The sequence below is a fragment of the Pinus tabuliformis genome, chromosome 1_2 (assembly GCF_031772625.1).
Source record: "Pinus tabuliformis cultivar Carrire ecotype Pingquan chromosome 1_2, CPIR1, whole genome shotgun sequence".
Classification (NCBI taxonomy): domain Eukaryota; kingdom Viridiplantae; phylum Streptophyta; class Pinopsida; order Pinales; family Pinaceae; genus Pinus; species Pinus tabuliformis.
This window is the reverse complement of record NC_142298.1, coordinates 893733352-893746086: the sequence shown is the minus strand read 5'-3', so window position 1 is coordinate 893746086 and position 12735 is coordinate 893733352. Positions and strand designations below refer to the sequence as shown.

The 12735-nt window shown below is 40.8% G+C and overlaps 1 long non-coding RNA gene across 1 annotated transcript; it reads right to left on the bottom strand.

Annotated features, from left to right (window-relative positions):
- Positions 1-11829: 11829 nt before the first annotated feature.
- Positions 11830-12415, bottom strand: LOC149208827 (uncharacterized). Its single transcript, XR_016252162.1, has 3 exons — positions 12286-12415; positions 12113-12189; positions 11830-11991 (listed from the first exon to the last, which is right to left on the bottom strand). It is a non-coding gene; the product is annotated as an uncharacterized LOC149208827 (long non-coding RNA).
- Positions 12416-12735: the final 320 nt, after the last annotated feature.

The window sequence follows — 12735 nt, the reverse complement described above, 5'->3', positions numbered from 1 at the left end:
TATTGACATAATAACTAACCGCAGTAATAACAATGATCCTACAGTTGCTATGATAACCTCGACATTCTCTCCAAGCATAACTTTGGTCTTGACATATCTTTGATGCAGTAGATCTAGGTGATATTCCTATAGCAATCTCGATATACATTCTTGGCATAATCATGACAACCTCGACATTACAATGAAGGGTATTCAATCTCAGAAGCAACCGCGGATAAAGGTTTGGATTTGCCGCTGATAACCTCGACATTCTCTCGACATCTCTTATTCCTGTAGCTGTCTCGGTATACATTCTCGACATAATCATGACAACCTCGACATTACAATGAAGGGTATTCAATCTTAGAAGCAACCGCGGATAAGGGTTTGTAACCTCGACATTCTCTCGACATATCTTATTCCTGTAGCTGTCTCGGTATACATTCTCGACATAACCATGACAATCTCGACATTACAATGAAGGGTATTCAATCTCAAAAGCAACCGAAGATAAGGGTTTGGATTTGCCTCTAGTAACCTCGACATTCTCTCCAAGCATAACTTTGGTATCGACATATCTTTGATGCAGTAGATCTAGGTGATATTCCTGTAGCAGTCTCGGAATAATGAACAACAATGAAGTAGGGCTACAGTCTTAGCATCACTATGTAGAAGATCTTTTCATATATCATCTCGGCATTCAAATCTATAATGATATTAACGTTCAAGTTAGATGCAACATATGATCACTGTATATATTGATATCAAGGAATGATCTCTGTGATATACAATCTTATGATAGTTATAGGATCATGAGTCCTGATCTCGATACAACTCTTTGAATGGAGGTATGAAAGGTGATCTCACAAATTTGATCTCAGTGGCACTAATGTGAATGTACATCGACGATGATAGGGTGTTGTCATACGCTTGGTAGCAGTGATGATGGTGATCTCAACATTCGCAGAATAAGGGATTGATGTCTTGGTCAAGAAGGATGTATATACGCAGCTAGGACAGGCCTTCTATATGCTACTCATATGCTGTCCTAAGCCGCAGTAAGGAGGTCTAGAAGAGGCCCTAATCTTAGACTTAAAGGTGCCCTAATCTGCTGTCACAACTACAACTATCTAAGGGAGCTTCCATACGTTGCAAATGAAGCCTAGCCGCAACATAAAGGAGACATATATCAGCATAAAGGAGCAGCATGAAAATCGCTGTATCAATGTGTTAAATACTGTTGTTCTAAGGCATGGATAAGCATAGTGTTGGACGCAGCATGGTTGGATGCCGCATGGTGAATTAGTTGAAGTATGAGGACTGAGAAGTGTGCCTTCACCTGAGTTCAGATATGTAGTCCTTGTCATCAGAACTATCCTGTCATCTTCATGACGAAATATCTCTGATGTCTGATCTCTTATTTTTGGCAAGTCAAAGTGTTGACTTCAAATGTATTTGTACCATCTCTCTCTCTGCTGAACTTTGAAGATAAAAGAAGAATTGATCAAGGGTTTCCCCACACATTGTGGTGTTTGTCCCTGGCTTGCGCCATATCTTGTGTCCTCTTGTCTTGGCTTGTCTTCTGCATATTATATTTATGTTCTATCTGCAGTTTATCGTAATGCTGATGTGATTGTTAACTGTGAAAATTTAAATAAATTGCTCTAGCATAGAACATACCTAATCTTAACATGGTATCAGAGCTGAGGTGAAGACAATGCCCAAGCAGGAGTGAAAAAGCAATCACCGAAGACAGTTGGGACAAGACAAAAGGATCAATGGGTTCCTCATAATTCACCTAGGGTGAAGTTGAAGTAGAGAATGTTATTAGAATGGCGCAGCAAAACTTCTGATGGCATCACTTCATTGGGAAGATCAGATCTAAGGGTAGGAAGGAAAGGTAGATGTCTTGGTTATGAGTTCGGCCTTATGCGAAGGAGTGCCCGAATGACAGAGATGCGGGTCATCAAAGACAATGGTCGACTCTTCCACGAAAGCAAGGAACCCCAAAATATCTTTTATGTACCTGATTGAACCTGATGTCCATCTCGGAAATGGAAGTCAAAGGTTACAAGGTGGCACTTATCGATGGAAAGGTACATGTTTGAAAATAGATTTCTTTTTAAAGATGTTTTTGAGTTCAGGGTTGTATCAAGTTGCAGGAAGTCCAATGGGGACCATGTCCATTGACTCAGCTCTAGAGGTCTGTGAGTCAAATGGTGACTAGGATGCCTGAATTCAAAAGGAAGCATGAAGGTACATATTATAAGGGTACCATTCCCCTCATTCAGCAGGTTCACAGGTTTGGAACAACCCGAGGAGTCTAAGAATCATGATCAAGGAATCTCATGTATTCAGGTAGAAGAAAGCCCTCTATGGCTTGAAGAAAAACACCTCAGGCATAATATGAGAGGATTGATAGCTGTCTAATGCCGCTGAGATTCACTAGGAGTGAAACCGATCCAAACCTTTACTCGAAGGTTGTGGATGATAAACCTCTCGTACCGGCACCTATGTCTGACAGGTGCAGACCCTCTCATTTATAGGAGATAGAGGGAGCTGGATTCTGAATGTGGGAAGATAAGATGCAAGCTTGTGACTACCTCGAGGATCTTAACTTTCAGAAGTTATATGGTAATGATGTCGGACCAGATTTGGGAAATTCCTTTGAGTTTCATTCGAATTGATGTTCTTCGAGAACCTCCGTTCGAACATATGTGTTACAGTTAGCATGGTGAGCTCATATTTGGTTGAGCCTCACTGGATTGGTACCAAGAATCTTCTGAGATATCTTCAGGGAACAATCTGTCATGGATTGAGATACACTGCCGGAAATATGAAACCACATGATTATGAAGGGTGGGCAGGCAGTGTGGAGGATCACTAGAGCACTTCTCAGTGTTGTTTCTCTTTGGAATCTGCCTCGTTATCCTGGATGAGCAGGAAGTAGAAGTCGGTGACTCTGAGCACCACCAAGGCAGAATACATTGCTGATAGTATGGCCTTCTGTGAGGCGGTCTGGTTGCTGAAGCTCTTCAGTGAGCTGTTTGTACACATGATGAATACCACTGTGATTCTCTGTGACAACCAGAGATGGGATTCGATTATTGAGGAATCCCGTATTTGACAATTGCTCCAGCAGATAGACATCGAATACTGCCTTATCTATGGTAAGTCGATGATCAAGGAGGCTCCATCGCATTAAGATGATGTTCAGGTTAGAGCCCCGTGGAAAGACCAAATTTGTGATTTTCCCGAATGACTTGGAGTCGTCGAGAGACCTTTGCAAAAGGGTCCTGCATACATTGAGCTATCGGAGATTTGGGGGCCTTGCAGTTCTATTGGAGCAACATATGACCATAGGGTGACTCACCCTCCCATGGTGGTGCGTGCTGGAACAAGATGATTCACTCTCTTGTGGGACAAGATGATTCGCTCTCTTGTGTAGCAGGATGATTAGTTCTCCTGTGAGGCCTGGATTGATGTGTTCTCCATGGCGATTGTAGCAGGATTGATGTGTTCTCTTGTGAGGCTTAGATTGATGTGTTCTCCGTGGCGATTGTAGCAGGATTGATGTGTTCTCCTATGAGGCCTGTATTGATGTGTTCTCCATGGCAGCCTGGATTGATGTGTTCTCCATGGCAATTGTAGCAGGATTGATGTGTTCTCCTATGAGGACAAGATTGATTAAGTTCTCCTGTCGAGGCATCCTACCCATGCAGTCTGGGACTCATGGGAAGTACCTCTCATCTGATCAATGAGTAGGGAAATGAAGTTAGGGACCATAGTAGTACCGATGGACGCATCATTGTATCTATCGTACTCCCTATGCTAGGATGTACTCTATTGATCTGGGATCAATGATACTGGTCTGGGACCGATGGTAGGAGTTGTACATACTATGATGCTGACTTCGGGTCGGCTGAGACTTGTCTGGGACCGGTGGTACATACTCCGAGACTGACTTCGTGCCAGTGCAGGACTGGTTTGGGACCAGTGAGAGTTGTACCTACTATGATGCTGACTTTGGGTCGGTTGAGACTGGTCTGGGACCAGTGTTATGCACTCTGAGTCTGACTTTGGGTCAGTGGAGAATGGTATGAGACATTCTCGATCAATTCTTCTTCTTCTTCATAGTTCAGCAGAGCAGAGTAGAGCTAGCAGAGTTGAGCAAAGCAGAGCAGAGCTAGCAAAGCCAGCAGAGCTGAGTAGAGTAGAGCAGAGCCAGCAGAGCTGAGCAAAGATGGGCAGAGCAGTGCAGGGCACTGATGGCAGAGATAATACAGTCGGACATATGGATCAGCAGATGGAGTTTCCCCTAGTTGAGAGGGAGTGTTAAATTGGAAACTAGGGCAAAACTCCATGTGGGTTAGCTTATTTATGGCAGCCGATAATTTTATTGGATCCCTCTCGTCGAGAGGTGTAGGATTGATCCAAAGATCATCCGATTCCGATAAGTATTTATGGAGATATGAATTTATTTTGTTTATGTAATTATAGTCAAGCCGACCAGCTCTTATGTAGGCTCTAGAAGCCCAACCGACGTGTCTATTCATCATCCTCATTTTGGTATAAATAGATGAGGATTTGATATCATTTGCACACATGTATTCTTGAGGTGATCTCCTCTCCACGTCTGGGTTTTTGGAGAAGGAGAGAACCAAAAGAATACGCTGGCCTAAGAAGGAGCCCTAGCTGCAGATGATGCCCTAGCTGATCCAACGCAGTCAATTACTTATACGATGTTCAGGAGGAGACCTTATACGCTGTACATAGAGACTTGTTTATGTTGACGTAGCTCAAGAAGATGAACACAAATCGCAAATTCTCTCTGAAATTTCACATATACTAGAAGGAGCAGAGCCGCAGGGATTTTCGGTGAAGGGCTTGACTGCACCTCGGATGGGTATAAGGTTCAGTCAAGCTAGATCTCAGTTGGATAGAACAGAAGGAAACTGAGATGGATAGATAATCTCAGCATAAAGATATCTTTGCTCTTTCAGAGGTACAATATTGACATAATAACTAACCGCAGTAATAACAATGATCCTACAGTTTCTATGATAACCTCGACATTCTCTCCAAGCATAACTTTGGTCTCGACATATCTTTGATGCAGTAGATCTAGGTGATATTCCTGTAGCAGTCTCGGTATACATTCTCGGCATAATCATGACAACCTCGACATTACAATGAAGGGTATTCAATCTCAGAAGCAACCGCGGATAAAGGTTTGGATTTGCCGCTGATAACCTCGACATTCTCTTTCCTGTAGCTGTCTCGGTATACATTCTCGGCATAATCATGACAATCTCGACATTACAATGAAGGGTATTCAATCTTAGAAGCAACCGCGGATAAGGGTTTGTAACCTCGACATTCTCTCGACATATCTTATTCCTGTAGCTGTCTCAGTATACATTCTCAGCATAATCATGACAACCTCGACATTACAATGAAGGGTATTCAATCTCAGAAGCAACCGCGGATAAGGGTTTGGATTTGCCTCTAGTAACCTCGACATTCTCTCCAAGCATAACTTTGGTATCGAAATATCTTTGATGTAGTAGATCTAGGTGATATTCCTGTAGCAGTCTCGGAATAATGAACAACAATGAAGTAGGGCTACAGTCTTAGCATCACTATGTAGAAGATCTTTTCATATATCATCTCGACATTCAAATCTGTAATGATATTAACGTTCAAGTTAGATGCAACATATGATCACTGTATATATTGATATCAAGGAATGATCTCTGTGATATACAATCTTATGATAGTTATAGGATCATGAGTCCTGATCTCGATACAACTCTTTGAATGGTGGTATGAAAGATGATCTCACAAATTTGATCTCAGTGGCACTAATGTGAATGTACATCAACGATGATAGGGTGTTGTCATACGCTTGGTAGCAGTGATGATGGTGATCTCAACATTCGCAGAATAAGGGATTGATGTCTTGGTCAAGAAGGATGTATATACGCAGCTAGGACAGGCCTTCTATATGCTACTCATATGCTGTCCTAAGCCGCAGTAAGGAGGTCTAGAAGAGGCCCTAATCTCAGACTTGAAGGTGCCCTAATCCGCTGTCACAACTACAACTATCTAAGGGAGCTTCTATACATTGCAAATGAAGCCTAGCCGCAACATAAAGGAGACATATATCAGCATAAAGGAGCAGCATGGAAATCGCTGTATCAATGTGTTAAATATTGCTGTTCTAAGGCATGGATAAGCATAATGATGGAGGCAACATGGTTGGATGCAGCATGGTGAATCAGTTGAAGTATGAGGACTGAGAAGTGTGCCTTCACCTGAGTTCAGATCTGTAGTCCTTGTCATCAGAACTATCCTGTCATCTTCATGATGAAATATCTCTGATGTCTGATCTCTTATTTTTGGCAAGTCAAAGTGTTGACTTCAAATGTATTTGTACCATCTCTCTCTCTGCTGAACTTTGAAGATAAAAGAAGAATTGATCAAGGGTTTCCCCACACATTGTGGGGTTTGTCCCTGGCTTGCGCCATATCTTGTGTCCTCTTGTCTTGGCTTGTCTTCTGCATATTATATTTATGTTCTATCTGCAGTTTATCGTAATGCTGATGTGATTGCTAACTGTGAAATTTTAAATAAATTGCTCTAGCATAGAACATACCTAATATTAACATTAATGCTACCCTGGAAGATCGTCAGGTGGAGTACCAGCCGACCATGGTGGAGTTTGAAGGTAAGATCTTAGACCTTGCTGTAACTGTTTTAATTGATCTTGGAGCTACGTTAAGTTATATTAGTCCTAAGGTTGTGGAGCATTGTAAATTGCAACCTGTTAAATTTAAAGACCCTTGGCTAGTACAGCTGGCAACAGGGGCAAAGAGACGAGTGCTTGCTAAGGTCAATAACTACCCTTTAAAGATAGCAGGACAGCCAGTGATGGCAGATTTAAACGTGCTTCCCCTTGGTTCGTATGATGTATTGATTGGTATGGATTGGTTAGAAAAACACTGGTCCATTATAAACTATAAAACAAAGACTATCTGTTACAAAGATGAGCTTGGAGCAAAGCAAGAGATGCAAGGAGTTAAGCGGCCAGTGCAGATTCGGCCAATAACTGCCTCTCAGTTGGCAAAATGCATTAGGAAAGGATGTTAGATTTATGCCATCCAAGTGGGTTATGCCAACTCGAAAAATAAAACAACCACATTGGAAAACATTCCTATGATACAAGAATTTGTTGATGTGTTTCCGAAAGAGATTCCTGGACTGCCACCCAAGAGAGACATATATTTTACCATTGAATTGGTGCCAAGGGCAGCCCCGGTATCCCGAGAACCCTACAAAATGAGCATACCAAAATTGACAGAGTTGAAAATGCAATTATAGGAGCTATTAGACAAAAACTACATTCGCCCCAGTGTGTCACCTTAGGGAGCCCCAGTATTGTTCATTAAGAAGAAAGACGGGACCCTTCGCATGTGTATGGATTATCGTCAATTGAATAAATTGACAATAAAAAATAAGTATCCTCTACCCCGTATTGATGAACTTTTTGATCAAGTAAAAGGAGCAATGATATTCTCAAAGATTGATTTGTGATCAGGGTATCACCAAATTAGGATTAAAGAAGAAGACATAGCTAAAACTACTTTTAGAACACGATATGGTCATTATGAGTTTGTGGTGTTACCCTTTGGGTTAACCAACACCCCCGCAACCTTTATGTGTTTAATGAACAACATATTTCATCAGTATTTGGATAAGTTTGTGCTGATTTTTATTGATGATATACTGATATATTCCCGAACTATGGAGGAGCATAAGGAGCATCTCAGATTGGTACTGCAAACCCTCCGAGAACACCAATTATACGCCAAGTTCAGCAAGTGTGATTTCTTTAAGGAACAAATACAATATTTGGGACATATAATCACTAAAGAAGGGATCGCAGTGGATCCCGAAAAGATAAGGACCATAACAGAATGGCTGGTACGAAAGGATGTGGCAGACATCAGATCCTTCATGGGGATAGCAAGTTATTACAGACATTTTGTAGAAGGATTTTCGAGAGTAGCTTCTCTTATCACTTCCTGACAGAAAAAGGGAAGAACCTTTAGATGGACCCCAGAATGACAAAAAAGTTTTGAGGAACTTAAGCATCTGCTCACCACCGCACCCATTCTAAGCATAACCGATCCTAGTAAATATTATGTGGTGTGAACAGACGCAAGTAAGGAAGGAGTAGGAGGCGTGTTAATGCAAGGAGGGAAGGTAATTGCTTACGAGTCAAGAAAATTAAAAGAGCATGAGTAGAAATATTCTGCTTATGATCTGGACTTGGTAGTCGTCATTCATGCTTTAAAAACGTGGCGGCATTATCTTATGGGAATAAATTTTTTATTATTGACAGACCACCATAGTCTGACTAATTACTTTAGTCAACCCACCTTAAATGCTAGGCAAGCATGGTGGGTAGATTTCTTAAGTGGCTTTGATTTTGAGATCAAGCATTTAAAAGGGAAAGAGAACCAGGTGGCAGAAGCTTTAAGTCGAAAATTACAATGTCTCTATGAGATTTCTTGCAGCGAAGGAAAAAGTACCTTCGAAGAAATGATTAGGAAGGTAGTAGAACAAGATGCAGCATATAAGCAAATTAGACAGCAAGTTCAGCACTCAACCAGCAAGGAAAATCAGCAAGTTGTGCTATGGATGCTGCTGGAATGTTGTATTATAAGAAAAGGTTGTATTTGCCCAACCAAAACAGCATTAAAAACTTGATTTTTGATGAATTTCATAAAAGTCACTATGTTAGATACCCAAGATATCAGAAAATGATCACTGCACTCCGAAAATAATATTATTGGCTTGGCATGAAGAAAGATGTGGCTGAATACTTGGCACATTTTTTGGAGTGCCAACAAATTAAATCAGAACACCAACACCCTGCGGGGTTATTACAACCATTACCCATTCCGGAATGGAAGTGGGAAACCATCTCTATGGACTTCATAACGGGTTTGCCCAAGTCAAAGAAAAATAACGACTCCATCATGGTGGTGGTGGACAAGTTAAGTAAATCAACACATTTTATACTTGTGCAATCTACTTACAGAGTTGTGTAGATCGCCCATATTTTTATGCAGAATATATTTAGGCTACATGGGTTACCAAAAACAATAATTTCAGACCATGATGTAAAATTTACATCAGTCTTTTGGAAAATATTGTTTGGAGAATTGGGAACTCAGCTGAATTTCAATATAGCTTATCACCCTCAGACTGACGGAAAAACAGAACAGGTGAACCAGGTGGTGGAAGACATGCTAAGAGCATATGTAATGCAGCAACCAACCAAGTGGGAAGATTATTTGCACTTGGTCGAGTTCGTGTACAATAATGGCTATCATACATCATTGCAAATGAGCCCATTTGAAGTATTGTATGGGCAGAAGTGTCACACGTCCTCAAGTTGGGGTGGACCAAAAGACAAATTGATGTTAGGTCCTAAAATACTTAAAGAAATGGAGGAAATGGTTAAGAAGGTATGGTCCAATCGAAAGGCAGCTCAGGATAGGCAAAAGATCTTTGCTGACCAGAAAAGCAAGTTTAAGGAATATCAAGTCAGTGATCATGTGTATGTGAGAATTCTTGCAAAATAGAGCACGTTACAGTGGAGTCGGAGCGCCAAGCTAGCACCCTAATTCTATGGACCATTTCAGATTTTGGCAAGAGTTGGCTCAGTGGCATACCAGCTTGCTCTGCCAAGTCATATTGCGGTCCACAACATTTTCCATGTGTCGGTGCTTAAAAAATACATTTATGATCTGAAGCATGTAATCAGTTGGCAGGATATCCAGGTAAGAAAGAATCCTAGTTAGGCCAACCGGATTTGTTGACTAAGGGAAAACTGACTTAAATTATTGTATGTTTCAGGTTGAACCAGAAGGAGAAATTTTGGTCGAGCCATTGAATATACTAGATCGGAGAGAAGTAACGCTGCGGAAATGAGTCATCACCCAGGTTAAAGTGCAATGGCAGCACTTTGGGCTAGATGAGGCCACCTGGGAGGATGAACAACTCATGAGAGAAGTTTATCTCAGACTGTTTGCAGCTAGAAAACATCGGGACGATGTTTGATTTCAGGGGGGGAAGATGTAATATCCCTAGAATGCTGTAAATATTTTATTTACCATAGTGAAAACAAACTGAAGGATTGTGGTTATTATCTGTTTGAATTAATTAATATTTTTATTTTATTGAAAAAAAATGAATGAGAAATGATTCCTAGTGAAGAGGAGATCATGTAACTTCTGAGGAGGGAAGTTAAAAGAAACAGTTGCTGGAACCCTAACTACCTCCCCTAACCGTGGAGGGCTTCCAAGAAAAGGAAGTGAGGGGAGGAAAAACTGCTCTGGAGGGATAGGCAGTGAGAAGGGGGAAAGCTTGCTATGTCTGGTGATGATCAGATAGCAAGAGCGTAGAGTGCTAGCAACCTGCAAAATATTGTACGTCTTATGAGTAAGCTAGGGCGAAGATTTGGTCTCGAAAGACAATCTCATGGTTGGGTGGTGTGACTAGCTACATCCGATGGTGACCTCTCCTTGTGGAGATACTTAATTAAAAGCACCCAGGTATGAGGTACCTTCTGGTAAATTGTTGTTAGGACAAATATGTTAGAAGTGATTTTGCAAGTAGAAGGTTCTTTTGTTTAATAGTAGATATTAGCTATATACATTTATAGATGAACCAAATCCATATCTAATTACAGAGTTGAAATTTTCATAAATGGAAAGGAAATTATAACTGTTGAAGTTGTAACTGTCAAAACAAAATTTACATATTGTGGATAGAATTATAGTTTATTCAACTATTTATTTTTACGTCCTCGATACGTCCCCACTGTGTATATAATTCTTATTGAAGGTAAAAAAAGACTCAGTACTGACAATTTGTGAAATTGGAAGACTGTAAAGATTATTGATGCAGTTCTGTGAAGTGCGGGAATAAGCAAGGAAAAAAAACACATAGTACTGTTCCATTCTTTAAAAGCAAACAAAATACTTAAAATTAAACAGAACAGTAAGGGGTGAACACGTATCGGGCCACATGGGTAAAACTGTACAAATTCATTCTTTCTGAGAATATACAGACAAGATTAAATAATATAGAAGGCCGAGAATCGCTCTTCAAACTTGAACTATAGGAGCTATCATAGAATAGTTGTTTTGCATGTAAGTATAAACAAATAAGAAGAACTTAAAAAAAAAAAAAAAGCTCGGACTCGCTCAGGCTTTTAGTCATTTGAATTCCTGAATGGACCCAAATGACTCGTGAGGACAACTATAAAAAGAAGCCTCACTTGTTGAACTGGAATGTACAAGGAGTAAAAACCCTCTACGTAAATTTTCAAAAATTCAACAGTCGAGAGCAATTCCATAGACACAATGGTGTTTGGAGAGAAACTTTTAAGAAAAATTTAAACCCAAACTCAGTATGACTCAAGAAACTTAGGTACAAAACCTACTCAGAATATGTCGAATGAAGAAAAGCCCAAAGGGGATTTTTCCAGAACTCTTTTACATGGCATTTAAAGGCAAGAAAAATTATAACTGCAATGTATCGGTGCATAATGGCTCGAGGCCGCATCTAAAAGAAACGAGAACCATAACCCTTCTGCACAAACCTTATTGATCAAAAAGACACAAGAATAGAACTCATGCGAGGTAAATATGAAAACCCACATAGATATATATTGTATAAAGCATGGAAAAGTTCAAACAAGCGTGTACTGTTACAGTCGCTTCAGAAAGTTACATTACAACCGGAGATTATACATATGGGCTTCCAGCCGATAAACCCTTACACAGTAAAACAATTTAATCAAAAGAACTAACCAGTTCAGAGTGACCGCATCGTCGTGGGTGTGAAGCCACTAGAATTCCGGCACTTCCAGAGAAAGACAATAAGAAAACCTGAGGACGATCTCGGGTCGAAAAGGGTGAAAACCCCTGAACCCTGTACATTCAACGAGTATGTAATATTAACAATAAGACATTAACATGAGAGAGCTAGACCCATTGACTGTCCCAGATCAAAACCCTAGTCAAGAAGCATTTTGACCCGTAGTAAGTCTTACCCGGGAATTGTCGAAGCCACCTCTGAAGGAGCTCCTCACCTACTGAAATAACCAGGAATAAGCTGTCCCTGAACATCCTGTGGGAAGCAAGAAATCCAAAAGAAAATATGATCAATCACAGCTTTATTTGTTAAGTAATGTAAATAGGTAACATTAGACAATACATAGTTTACCTGTAAAGTCTTGATCGCTGCCAGATCCTGAGATTGCAGCAATACTGGCAACAACAACAAAGCTCTATACACCCATGTAGAATGGAACTGCAGAAGAAAGCACTGAACCAAAGCAAGCTCTGCAGGAGAGCTGCCCAGCAAATGAGGTCAAATTCTTTGCACTGCAAAGAAGAGGCAAACCTGAGAAGATCTTCACCGTCGGATTGCAGAAGGTATGGTGCACCGTCGATTTGGGTGGGGAATTCCAAGTGGCAGATAAGACCGGACAACCTGCCCAGGCCATGTACATAACGGAGCCGAAGAATTAATAACCATTGCAGTGGCCATTGCATGCCACGTGACGATAGCTGCCTAAAGCATTGTATGGAGTCCAGCTGCAAGCCGCGTGGACCTCCAGAGATGAAACCAAACCCTCAGATTTAAAGACGGACAATAATGACACTAGTGCTA